The sequence below is a fragment of the Carcharhinus amblyrhynchos genome, chromosome 10, assembly GCF_965287045.1.
Source record: "Carcharhinus amblyrhynchos chromosome 10, sCarAmb.v2.hapA, whole genome shotgun sequence".
Lineage (NCBI taxonomy): Eukaryota > Metazoa > Chordata > Chondrichthyes > Carcharhiniformes > Carcharhinidae > Carcharhinus > Carcharhinus amblyrhynchos.
The window spans coordinates 96418007-96430969 of NC_137333.1; the positions used below are offsets into that span (position 1 = coordinate 96418007).

Genomic DNA, 12963 nt, shown 5'->3' on the forward strand with positions numbered 1-12963 from the left:
CTCCTAAGCCCTTTTTGATCTTAAGCCCTAATAGCTCACTCTGCTTCCCTCTCACTCCGCTGCCCGGTCCGACGCTGCCCGCTGTCTACACCAGGCCTCCTTTTAAACCTGGCGCTGTTTTAAAGCTTGCTCCCCCACCACTCTCTGCTCTCCACCCCTTAGAATTCTTAAAGCGGTAAATACAAAAAGCCCACAAAAATGCTTTTAAATGATTTAAACAGTTCTACAAGGTAAGTTCTTACTACAAAGTGCTTTAAACTTATTTAAACAGGTTATTAACAGGTAATTTCTTATCTGTCCCTCTGCTCCTTCACTCGTCTGCTCCAGCAAACAATCATCTTACCCATGTAACGGTCTAAACGCTTTTGAAAAGGCAAAATTGTACCTGCCTCTACTACCACCTCTGGCAGCTTGTTTCAGAAACTCACCACCCTCTGTATGAAAAAATTGCCCCTCTGGACCCTTTTGTATCTCTCCCCTCTCACCTTAAACCTATGCCCTCTAGTTTTAGACTCCCCTACCTTTGGGAAAAGATATTGACTATCTAGCTGATCTATTATTTTATAGACCTCTATAGATCACCCCTAAGCCTACTCCACTCCAGAAAAAGAGTCCCAGCCTCTCCTTATAACTCAACCATCAAGTCCCGGTAGCATCCCAGTAAATCTTTTCTGCACTCTTTCTTGTTTAATAATATCCTTTTTATAATAAGGTGACCAGAACTGTACACTGTACTCCAAGCGTAGCCTTACCAATGTCTTACACAGCTTCAACAAGACATCCCAACTCTTGTATTCAATGTTCTGACCAATGAAACCAAGCATACTGAATGCCTTCTTCATCACTTTGGCCATCTGTGACTCCACTTTCAAGGAGCTATGAACCTATATCTCTAGATCTCTTTGTTCTGTCACTCTCCCCAACGTCTTACCATTAACTGAGTAAGTCCTGCCCTGGTTCAATCTACCAAAATGCATCACCTCGCATTTATCTAAATTAAACTCCGTCTGCCATTCATCAGCCCACTGGCCCATTTGATCAAGAGCCTGTCTAATATGCCACCATTCTTGGCATCATCTGCAAACTGACTAATCATGCCTCTTATATTCTCATCCAAATCATTACTATAAATAACAAATATCAGTGAACCCAGCACTGACCCCTGAGTCACACCGCTGATCACAAACCTCCAGTTTGAAAAACAACCCTCTTCAACCATCCTCTGGCTTCTGTCAAGAAGCCAATTTTGTATCCATTCGGACACATCACCCTGGTCCCTGTGAGATTTAACTTTATGCAACAATCTACCATGCAGCTACTTGCGACGAATAAATAAATAATTTTCTTTATTTTTTGCTATTAGCAAAACGAACAAAGGTTTTCCCAACCCTAACAACAAAAGTGAACAACATCAATTGAGCTGATGTTCAAAATGTGGTAACAAAGTCACAGGAGCAAAGCAACTCATGAATTTTGCTTTAACCAGAGTGATGCAGTGCAAGGCGATGCATTTCAAGAAGTCTCAAGCCACAATGAGAACCTTCATTGGGAATGTGCAGAGGGGAAGTCGAGGCATCAGAGAGAGGGTACAAACCTCCTAACAACTCATCTACCCAACCTTTCAAGCATGACCTGCACGCCCCCACCCCAGGATACTGCACAACCCATATTATCATTATATACTATCATGATTATATATTATCATCATTATATAGTATCACTAGCCATGTTAGAACACATCAAACTCGAGCTGAAGCAACTCATCCTTAATTCTGAGAGGCTGCCTAAAATGACTACAGGGGTGGCACAGTGGTTAGCCACTGCTTCCTCACAGCACCAGGGACCTGAGTTCAATTCCCGGCTTCACATTGTGGAAGTTCCCTCATTAAATGTCTCGCTCTCTCTTTCCTTCTTTAAGACGCTTTCTAAGACCTACATCCTCCTGACCCTGCCTCCCTGGACGTGATATTATTTGGGATGCCCTTATGACGCCTTGGCACAATCGCTGTGTGCACGCATATCCCTCCAGATCTGCGGGGAAGCTGCGTAAATATCTTAAAACTTTTGCAATCTATACGCCCTATGTTACAGCGACGCCACCTACATGATTCGTGGAAACATATGAGTTACCTCCTCGGCAAAAGAAAGTCAAACAAGGCGGCTGTGAGAAGAAACCTGCGGTCTTGTTGGCTCGCAACTTTACCTGTAGCCACAAGTTTACCAGTAAACTCCTGCGGGAATAAAGCGCCGTGAATCATCGGGCGGCTCTTGGGCAACTTGCCTCCCATGACTGGCGAGGTATAAGTTTCCCAAACCCTCTTGAAACTCACTTTGTGCCCGCAAGAGTCCAGAGCAGTGGAAATTTTAAACCCTCCGGGAACAAGGGGACCACACCAGGTACATGCATAGGAATCCCGCCAGTAAGTAACACATCTCAAACGGGTGATTTTTTTTCTCTCTCTCTCTTTCCCTCTGTCGATTTTTTTTTTAAATTTTTAACACTGTTCCCTTAAATGGGGGAACTTGTAGTTCGAAATCTGGACCCTTGCTTCTGTGGCTGCGTGTTTCAGCGAACAACCAAATACAAGGTTTTAACTCCCGTCCATCTGTCCACAGCAGCTGCCCAGGAACTGACTTGTCTAAGGGTCATCCAGACGCGAAACCTTGGCTCTTGTTCTCCCTCCACCGATGCTGTCAGACACTTTGAATTTCTCCAGCATTTTCTGCTTTCGTTGCAGCTTGCTGTCGTTTTCTGTTATTTCTTGTGGCTGGAATATCCCAGTGTTATTATTTATATGAATATTTTTTGCCGTTTTATTAGCATCTCTCATACTGATATTGGTATATCTGATATTTCTTTTGATATTCTTTTATTTGGGTGGATAAGTGGAGCTGAGTCCACGAAAAGATTGTGATGTGGAGATGCTAACGTTGGACTGGGGAGGGGGGGAGGGGTTGGGGGGGTGGGCACAGTAAGAAATCTCACAACACCGGATTTGGGGCGGCGCGGTAGCACAGTGGTTAGCACTGCCACTTCACAGCTCTGGGGACTTGGGTTCAATTCCCAGCTCGGGTCACTGTCTGTGTGAAGTCTGCACATTCTCCTCGTGTCTGCGTGTGTTTCCTCCGGGTACTCCGGTTTCCTCCCACAGTCCAAAGATGTGCGGGTTGGGTGAATTGGCCATGTTAAAAATTGCCCCTTAGTGTCCTGAGATGCACAGGTTAGTGGGTAAAATGTATAGGGGTATGGGCGGTAGGGCCTGGATGGGGTTGTGGTCGGTGCGGACTTGATGGGCCGAAGGGTCTCTTTCTGCACTGTAAGTTTCTATGATAAAGCCCAACAGGTTTACTTATCATCAGGTGATGAAGGAGCAGTGCTCCGAAAGCTTGTGATAATAAATAAACCTGTTGGACTTTAATCTGGTGTTGCGAGACTTCTTACTGCACTAAAGAAAAGATCAGCCATGATCTTATTGAATGGTGGAGCTGGCTTGAGGAGCCAGATGGCCTACTCCTGCTCCTAGTTCTTTTGTTCTTAATTAATGTTTCAGATACTTGCATGAATGTTGTTTTTTTTTTGCGATTTATGTTAATGCTGATTTATATTGTCTTCTTTCTGATACTCAAGTTAATTGATTTCCATATAAAAACTCAGCAAGCCTGGCAGTATCTGTGGCGTGAATTGGAGTTAACTACCGGGATTTTACTGCCTTGCCTGCCCAAGGCTTGTAAGATTTCGCCTGAGACTAACAGAGGATGCCGTTCTGTGAGTCTCGCCCACTCCAATTCCAGGGCAGGCATGCCGATAAAATTCCGACCGTTGTTTCAGTTCTAAATAGTCCTCCTATTTTTTTGTTTTGAATTCATTATGCAGCTTTTCCTCATGGGAAACCTGATAGCAGCCAGGAATGCTGTTTCTCAAATCTCAACCTGAATCTAGAAAGAAAATTATTTTTGGCTTATCGAGCTCAGCTTACAAACCATAGAATCGTAGAATCCCTACAGTACAGGAGGAGGCCATTCCGCCTATCATGTCTACACCAACAACAATCCCACCCTGGTCCTATCCTTAAAACTCCATGTATTTACCCTGCTAATCCCCCTGACACTAAGGGACAATTTAGCATGGCCAATCCATCTAACTCGCACATCTTCGGACTGTGGAAGGAACCTGGAGCACCTGGAGGAAACCCACACAGACACGAGGAGAACATGCAAACCCCACACAGTCACCCGAGGCCAGAATCGAACCCAGGGTTCTTGGTGTTGTGAGGCAGCAGTGCCACTGTGCCGCCGATATGAGTTAATAGCAAGTCAAAGGAGGCTCCACACAAAAGGGCCAGAGATATTTTGTAGACACCCCCATGGGTGTTTTGTACTTTTTTCTGCTTCTACAGGGGCTAGTTGGATTCCGCTTGCTCTGCATTGAATATTTCTGGGTACAATGTTCACCAAGACCAAACGTGCCCTTGAAATGCACTGAGAGTCCATAAGAAAATAAAAAAAAGGAGAGGAATGGACCATATGGGCCCAGTCTACCCTAACATTCAATAACACCATAACATTCAATAAAATCATGGCTGAATGTCTACCTCAACTCTACTGCCCCTCCCTGCCCTGATATCCCTTAGACCCCTCAAGCCTTTTGATCACAGTCCTGAATCCCATCATTAACTGAGCATCTCTAGCTAGGAGGATCCCAAAGATTCATATCCATCTGAGTGAAGTGGTTCCTCCTCATCTCAGTTCTAAATGGTCCATCCTTTATTCCAATTCCCTTCCTACAAAGGGAGATGGTGGCATAGTAGTGTTGCCATGTAATTTAGAGACCCACAGTCATGTTCTGGAGATCCAGGTTTGAATCCCACCAAGGCAGATGGTGAAATTTGAATTCGACTCAGAAAAATTCAAAATGGTGATCATGAATTCATTGTTAATTGTTGTAGAAACTCATCTGGTTCACTAATGTCCTTTAAGGAAAGAAGTCCGCCACCTTTACCTGATCATAATCCACAGCAAAAGAAATGGCTGAGCAAGCCATTCAGTTCAAGGGCAGTTAGTGATAGTCAATAAATGTTAAGTGACAATCACACCCCATTAATGAATTTTAAAAAATGGTGCACTAAGGCAGACTTTTGTTTGTTTCCATAGCTAGGAATTCCCAGAACACATCCCTAGTCTATTGCCAGAGGGTTATGGCTTAACAGGCCACATCATGTTGGCTGACCAGGAATCTCTTACTGTCAGCCTTTGGCATATTTGGAAGAATTTACAGGTGGACACGCTCAATCTGTTTGGCCATGTTATGAATACACCTTCCTTGGCCATCGAGGCCTCGGATGGTACTCAAACCTGGAGCTTCTGGCTAAGGGGTAGCCACTGCATCACAAGACCACCCCCACCCTTTGGGGCAGTGCGGTGGCACAGTGGTTAGCACTTTTGCCTCACAGCGCCAGGGACCAGGGTTCAATTTCCGGCGTGGGTCATTGTCTGCGTGGGGTTTGCACGTTCTCCCCGTGACTGCATGGGTTTCCTCCGGATGCTCCGGTTTCCTCCCACAATCAAAAATGTGCGGGTTAGGTTGATTGGCCATGATAAATTGACCCTAGTGTCAGGGGGATTAGCGGGGTAAATATGTGGGGCTGCGGGAATAAGTCTTGGGTGGCATTGTGGTCGGTGCAGACTCAATGGGCCGAATGGCCTCCTTCTACTCTGTATGAGTATGGATATATGGGTACCGTGAGAGGAAATAATAAGCTGCAGGATTCAGGCTTGTACAAGCTGAAGATACTTTGGGCGTACACCTCATTCCACACTTTGGTTGTACTTTGACTGCCTGAGGCCTAGATTAGGGTGAACATCAAAATAGGTCCCATTCAATCACCATAGTTACTATACTTTAGAAGCGTTAAAGTATGTTGCAGGCGAAGTCACAAGAGTTCTAGGAAACAGATGCCTTATCAGAATGCAACTTCCAAAATACTGTTAATATTTCCAATGTAATTGATTTGATTTGATTTATTATTGTCACATATATTGATATGCAGTGAAAAGTATTGTTTCTTGCATTCTAGTAGTCATGATGTGGATGTGCCGGCGTTGGACTGGGGTAAACACAGTAAAAAGTCTGACAACACCAGGACTAAAACCTGGTGTTGTCAGACTTTTTACTGTTCTTGCACTCTAGACAGACAAAGCATACCGTTCATAGAGAAGGAAAACAGACAATGCAGAATGTAGTGTTACAGTCATGACTAGTATGTAGAGAAAGATCAACTTAGTATAAAATAGGTCCATTCAAAAGTCTGATGGCAACAGTGAAGAAGCTGTTTTTGAGTTGGTTGGCATGTGTCCTTGGACTTTTGTATCCTTTCCCCAATGGAAAGAGGTGGAAGAGAGTATGTCCGAGATCCGTGGGTTCCTTGTTTATGTTGGCTGCTTTTCTGAGGCAGCAGGAAGTATAGACAGTGTCAATGGATGAGAGGCTGGTTTGTGTGATAGACTGGGCTTCGTTCACGACCCGCTGTAGTTTATTATGACCTTGGACAGAGCAGGAGTCATACCAAGCTGTGATACAACTAGAAAGAATGCTTTCTATGGTGCATCTGTAAAAGTTGGTGAAGGTCATAGCTGATGTGACAAATTTCCTTAGCCTTCTGAGAAAGTAGAGGCATTGTTGGGCTTTCTTAACTATAGTGTCGGCACGGAGGAACCAGGGAAGGTTGTTGGTGACCTGGACACCAAAAAGCCTGAAGCCCTCGACCATTTCTACCTCATCCACATTGATGTAGATTGGGGCATGTCCTCAACTATGCTTCCTAAAGTTGATGATTATTACGTCCATTTTGTTGACATTGAGGGAGAGATTATTGTCATCGCACCAGTTCACCAAATTCTCTATCTCTTGCAGTCTTGTTGAGGGGTCACCTTAAAACTGTAGTATCTGTCTGATGATGATTCTGAAACCATGTTATTCTTGGTGCTGTCAAATGAAGGATCCTTCTGTCCATCTTGAATATTTGATCAATTAATGTTCCGATTTGATGGAACAGAGAGGGTGAGAGCGAATGCCACCAATTGCTACTGAATTTTCTTTCATTCATAAGCGAGGTTTAGATCAAGTAGACTGGGAAAAATTGTTTCCAGCAGCAGAAGAGTTGTTACCTAAAGGACACTGATTTGAGAAAATTGGTGAAATTATCCACAGAGGATTTTAAGACAATAAATGGTTATAATCTGGAAGGTACTGTTGTTACAATCTCTGCAAAGAGGAACAATGGTTAAAATAGAAATTTGAATTTCCAGTTAATAGCTGAAAAAATAACACATCAAGATTTCATGTCTTACATCATGTAGTGTAACAAATAAAAAAATTGATGGAGCACTATTTTACTTTTTGTAGGGAAATTATTTAGGAGACACAAGGCCTACTCACAACGTTCTCAGAGATTGCCGCCATTGTCTCCATGCATAAATACCTTGCATTTTTTTCGCAGTAAAACAAACTATACCTTCCTTTGATCTCTCACAATCAAACCAGCCATGTTTAGTATCAGGTAGACTATTGAACAGGTCATATAATCCCTTTCAACTACCCTAAGTTCAAAGCAACAGCCCCAAAATATAATAATGTTTTAAGCCAAAGGATACAATCCCTAGAACATAAAAATCACAGATGTAACCACTGCTTGAAAGGTTGGTGAAAATAGATTAAATAATCCAGTAATGTGCAGGTTAGGTGGATTGTCCAAGCTAAATTGTCCCTTCGTGTTGGGGGGACTAGCTAGGGTAAATACATGGGGTTATGGGTGGGATTGTGGTCAAAGAACAAACAAAGAACAAAGAACAACTTTGGCCCAACGAGCCCGCGCTGCCATTTTAACATTATGAGTGCCCTCCTCTACCTTTGTCTTCATCTATTGGGGAAGTTTGAGGGAAGACTAATTTAGGGACAATTTGTTACACCAATCAGCCTAACAGCACGTTTTTGGGATGTGGGAGGAAACCGGAGCACCTGGAGAAAACCCTCGCAATCACGGGGAGAATGTGCAAACTCCTGCAGACACCGGCCCAAATCCACGTATCCGCACAGCAAACAGTGATAGTCACTGAGCTGTCATGTCGCCCGTCAGATGATCCAGTTTAAGCGTACACTAACGACGTGAAGCACTAGGCAACTCTCGAAGCAACATCCAAGGGCAGCCCTCGCACGACCCACCGCATGTATGCCCCTTGTCAACAAGGCGGACTGAATCTCCTGTGAAGTAAAAGAAAAGACATCAATAAACATGCAAAACTTAGACAGGCATTTACGGAGTCCCCAGAAGTGCAGAAATAAAGCAAGTGAGCCATGAAATATGTTGGAAGGTCCATAGGGATCAATTGATACCCAGGGATGTCCCAAAGCTTTTGATCTTTATTTAGAAAAGTCTCCTGTATCCCTCCACCTCTAGTCCGCTCATGTGCCTGTCTAAGTAAGCCTTAAACAACCCTAACATGCCTGCCTCCACCACCCTACTTGGCAGTGCATTCCAGGCCCCCACCACCCTCTGGTGAAGACTCAATGGACCGAATGACCACCTTCTTCACTGTAGAATTCTAACATCTATGATCTAATAACTTTCAAAAAGGAATTGAATGAACACTTGGGCTGGAAGTTTATCAGCACGCCCGCCTGAGGCTCAGAAGATCGCGCCCGTGACCAATGAAGAATGCCGTTCAGCAAGCCTCACCCATCCCAATTTCGGGGCAGATGCACCAGTAAAATCAGGGCCCTGGGGATGAATGAGATGAGTGGCTGATTCTCTGAGTCTGCCAAGGGGAACACCGGCTGCCTTCGCCCATTTAATGATCAATTGGCTGTGACTGGACTAGAAGTGGGATTCCCCACCCTCCTCGGGGGCCGAAAGTCCGCCTCAGAGAGTGGCCGGCCAGTCGAAGGCCAGCAGCTCCCCAGGGATGTGAGGAATTGGATCTCTGAGGTAAGTTGGGGGGTCTGGCACGGGCCAGTGATGGGTGGGACTTGAGCAGGAGTGATGAGTTGGAGTTTAAGGGGCTATGGGTGGAGTTGGACGTGAGGGGTAAAATCTTGGTGGTGGGGGGGATGGCACTCAAATAGGTCCGGGGTGCGGGAGTGGGGATGGGAAGGTTGGGTGGGGGGTGCTGTTAGTGAGGCAACTGTCTCCTTCAGCAGGCTCTAGAGCTGACCTTTTGGCACCTGCCTCTTCTGATCCTGATTAAACCTGGACGTAGGGATTTAGGAGATTCAGAGGGGATTTGAGAAAAAAACTTATACGCTCAGTGGGTGGTGGAAAACTGGAATGCACTGTCTGGGAAGGTGGTCGAGGCTGTACCATAGAACCATAGAAAATTACAGCTCAGAAACAGGCCTTTTGGCCCTTCTTGTCTGTGCCAAAACATTTTTTGACTAGCCCCACTGACCTGCTCTTGGACCATATTTCTCCACACCCCTCTGATCCGAGAACCCGTCCAAGATTTTCTTAAATGTTAAAAGTGACCCCCACATATACCGCTTTAAACCTTACAACCTTTAAAAGAAATATTTGGACGTGTACTTGAAATATCACAATATTCAAGCTGTGACAAGTGCAGGAAAATGGGATTGGCGCGCCTTTAGTGGTAGATACTGTTGAGTGTAGACACAATGGGCTGAAGGGCCTTTTCTGTGCTGTATGACGCTATGGGCAGGATTTTACAAGTTCACTCGGGTGAGGCTCGTTAAATTCTGCCTGGGACCAACGGAGAATTCCATTCTGCGAACCTGCCTACGCTAAGGTGGTAAAATTGCGGCCAGTGATTGTACGGGAGGATTTCTCTGATGTGCTCACCCCAAGAACGGAAACTACTGCCTGAGGTTGGCGGATGGGAAAATTCTACCCTATGATTCCATCTGCCGCCAGGCATTTTTTTTTTACAGTGATAGACCCAACTCTGACGACAAGGCTTTCTCTGACTACTTATCCTTTTGATAGCGTTGCGTCAGATTAAGTTTTAAAAGACTTGCTCCTGGGCATTTAAGAATGCACATGGTGGTTTTGTTTCCGAGAAAACAAGAGTACCATCCCCACTTTTAAAACATGAACAAATATATTTTCGTGCCCTGATGCGAGAGAGTAAAATCTGGCAAGTTAACAGTCATCAATCTGCCTAACGGTTGTGGTGGAGCAACAAACACAAAGGCAAAAAGTTTCCAGGATATCCATTGGGCTTCTTTGGGACTTTTTTTTAAACTTGTTTGTTGTCTTTTGATGACAAACAGAAAGATGATGGTCACATTGACACAATCCTAACAGAAATACTTAAATGACCCAATAGGTGGAAGTTTATATTCGATTTCACTAAACCAGCACACACAGCCCCTTAAAGGGCAATCCCCCTGAAGGGCACATTTACATACAGTAAGATAACTTCTCCTTTAAGTTCTCCCAGGTCCACAATGGCATCATCGTCAAAAATTCTGCTGCCCAGTAAATCATGGTTTTAAAATAGAAACATGCCACACCACAAGTATCACAAATAAGCTGTTCTGTAACTTCAAGTAAAAGTAATTAAAAAAAAGTTTATTTGTTAGTCACAAGTAAAGCTTGCATTAACACTGCAATGAAGCTACTGTGATATTCCCCTTGTCACCACATTCCGGTGCCTGTTCAGGTCAATGCACCCTAACCAACATGTCTTTCAGACTGTGAGAGGAAACTGGAGCACCCGGAGGAAACCCATGCAGACATGGGGAGAATGTGCAAACTCCACACAGGCAGTGACCCAAGCCAGGAATTGACTCAGGTCCCTGGTACTGTGAGGCAGCAGTGCTAACCACTATGCCGCTGTGCTGCCCCTCATGTATGGTTGAGCCTTTATGAATCATAGAACCCCAACAGGACAGAAGAAGGTAGTTGACCCATCAAGTCTGCACCAACTACAATCCGGCCTAGGCCCTATCTCCATAATCCACATGTTTACCCTGCTCATCCCCCTGACATTAGCATGTCCAATTCGCCTAACTCGCACACCTTTGGACTGTGGGAGGAAACTGGAGCACCCAGAGAAAAGCCACGCAGACACGGGGAGAATGTGCGAACTCCACACAGACAGTCACCCAAGACTGGAATTGAAACCCGGGTCTCTGGTGCTGTGAAGCAGCAGCGCTAATCACTGTGCCACTGGGCCGCCCGACCAGAATTTTACCACCCTGTCTGCCATGGGAGTTGGTGCGGGAGATGGGCGGACCCTGGAGCGTGACTGTCTGTGTGGAGTTTGCACATTCTCCCCGTGTCTGCGTGGGTTTCCTTCCGGGTGGTCCGGTTTCCTCCCACAGTCTGAAAGACGTGTTGGATGGCTCCGGGGCTATTATGGTTTCGGGACAAGTGAAGCCGTAAAATCCCACCTGTTATGACAGAGTCTGCTATTCTTCAATTCAATTCAGAGATGTGGAAGCACGATGGGTAAACGGAGTTAAGAAACTGATCCACCATGACTTAATTAAATGACAGAGCAGACCAGAGGGGCTGAATGCCTACGCCTATTCCTAAATGTATGCCAGAAGGATCAATATCCTCGCTGCCTTTCCTGATTGCCTCACTGTGTCTCTATTCGGGAAAGCATCACCCGAATTATTTGCCACAGACAATCAGGAGAACCCCGGCAGAAATTCCATTCTGTAAAATTCACGGTACCAAACTGTGCCACATGATAATCAGTAGGCTGGGAGACACCCACATTGAAACATGAACACAAAATGCTGGAAAATCTCACACTGGGGTGGTTTCTATTAACCTCACTCTGTTAATGTGCCATCGTGGCAGGGAAGTTGGCTTAAGTATTAAGTTGCACTTGGAGAGCCCCACTAGATAGGACACTCCACAACACCTCTCGTACACACGGGGCAGCGCGGTGGCACGGTGGTTAGCGCTGCCACACAGTGCCAGGGAACCAGGTTCAATCGCTGTCACTGGTCACTGTCTGTTTGGAGTTTGCACATTCTCCCCGTATCTGCATGGGTTTCCTCCGGGTGCCCCAGTTCCCTCCCACAGGCCAAAGATGTTAGTTGGATTGGCCATGTTAAATTGACCCTTAGTGTCAGGGGGACTAGCTAGGATAAATGCATGGGGTTATGGGGCTAAGGCCTGGGTAGGATTGTGGTCAGTGCAGACTTGATAGGCCTAATGACCTCCTTCTACACTTTGGGGTTCTATGATTCTATGTACAGCTACTCTTATCAATTGTTTACTCCAGATACTTAGAAGAGTCTTTCTTTTAATTTGGGGGTGCATTCAGCCCATTGTATTCCCCTTCACCATCACCTGCGTAACATTGTTGAAGCTAAAACCAAAAGAGACAATACTGGAAAATCTCAGCAGGTCCAGAAGCATCTGTAAGGAGAGAAAAGAGCTGACGTTCCGAGTCCAGAGCTAAAAAGCATAGAAGAAGGGAGATATTTATACTGCAGGAGGAGAGAACGAAAGATGAGGCATAGCCACAAAAACAAGGGGAAAGGCTGCTAATAGCAGCCCATAGAGAGAAAAAAATGTGTGAATGGTGGAGCGAAGCTGAAATCAGAGAGTAAGCTGTGACAGGTGTAGATGTGGGGGGAGGGGGAGAGATGGATGGGAGAGAGGTAAAATTGAGAAAAAAGGGGGAAAGGGAAGCAAAGAGGAGGAATGATAGGATAAAAGGGGGGAAAGAGTTGGGGGAAGAGAAATAGAGAAACAATAAAGAAATAAAAGGCAGAGAACATTTAGGAATTAAATAAAATGACAACAAAGCAGTCGAGGCGGGATGAAACTAATCATCTGAAGTTGCTGAATTCAATGTTGAAACCGGATTGGATTGTACAGAGTTCCTGGATGTGTGTGTGTATGCGTGTGTGTGAGTGTGCCAGTGTGTGTGTGTGTGTGTGTGTGTGTGTGTGTGTGTGTGTGTGTGTGTGTGTGTGTGTGTGTGTGT

General features: G+C 45.2%; 1 pseudogene across 1 annotated transcript in view; it reads left to right on the forward strand.

Moving 5' to 3' along the window:
- Window positions 1–2010: 2010 nt before the first annotated feature.
- LOC145349473 (interleukin-13 receptor subunit alpha-1-like) overlaps window positions 2011–12963 on the forward strand; it is a 50291-nt pseudogene continuing 39338 nt past the window's right edge. Inside the window, exon 1 of the transcript XR_013888079.1 lies at window positions 2011–2420. The product of XR_013888079.1 is annotated as an interleukin-13 receptor subunit alpha-1-like (transcript). The remainder of the gene's footprint in view (window positions 2421–12963) is intronic.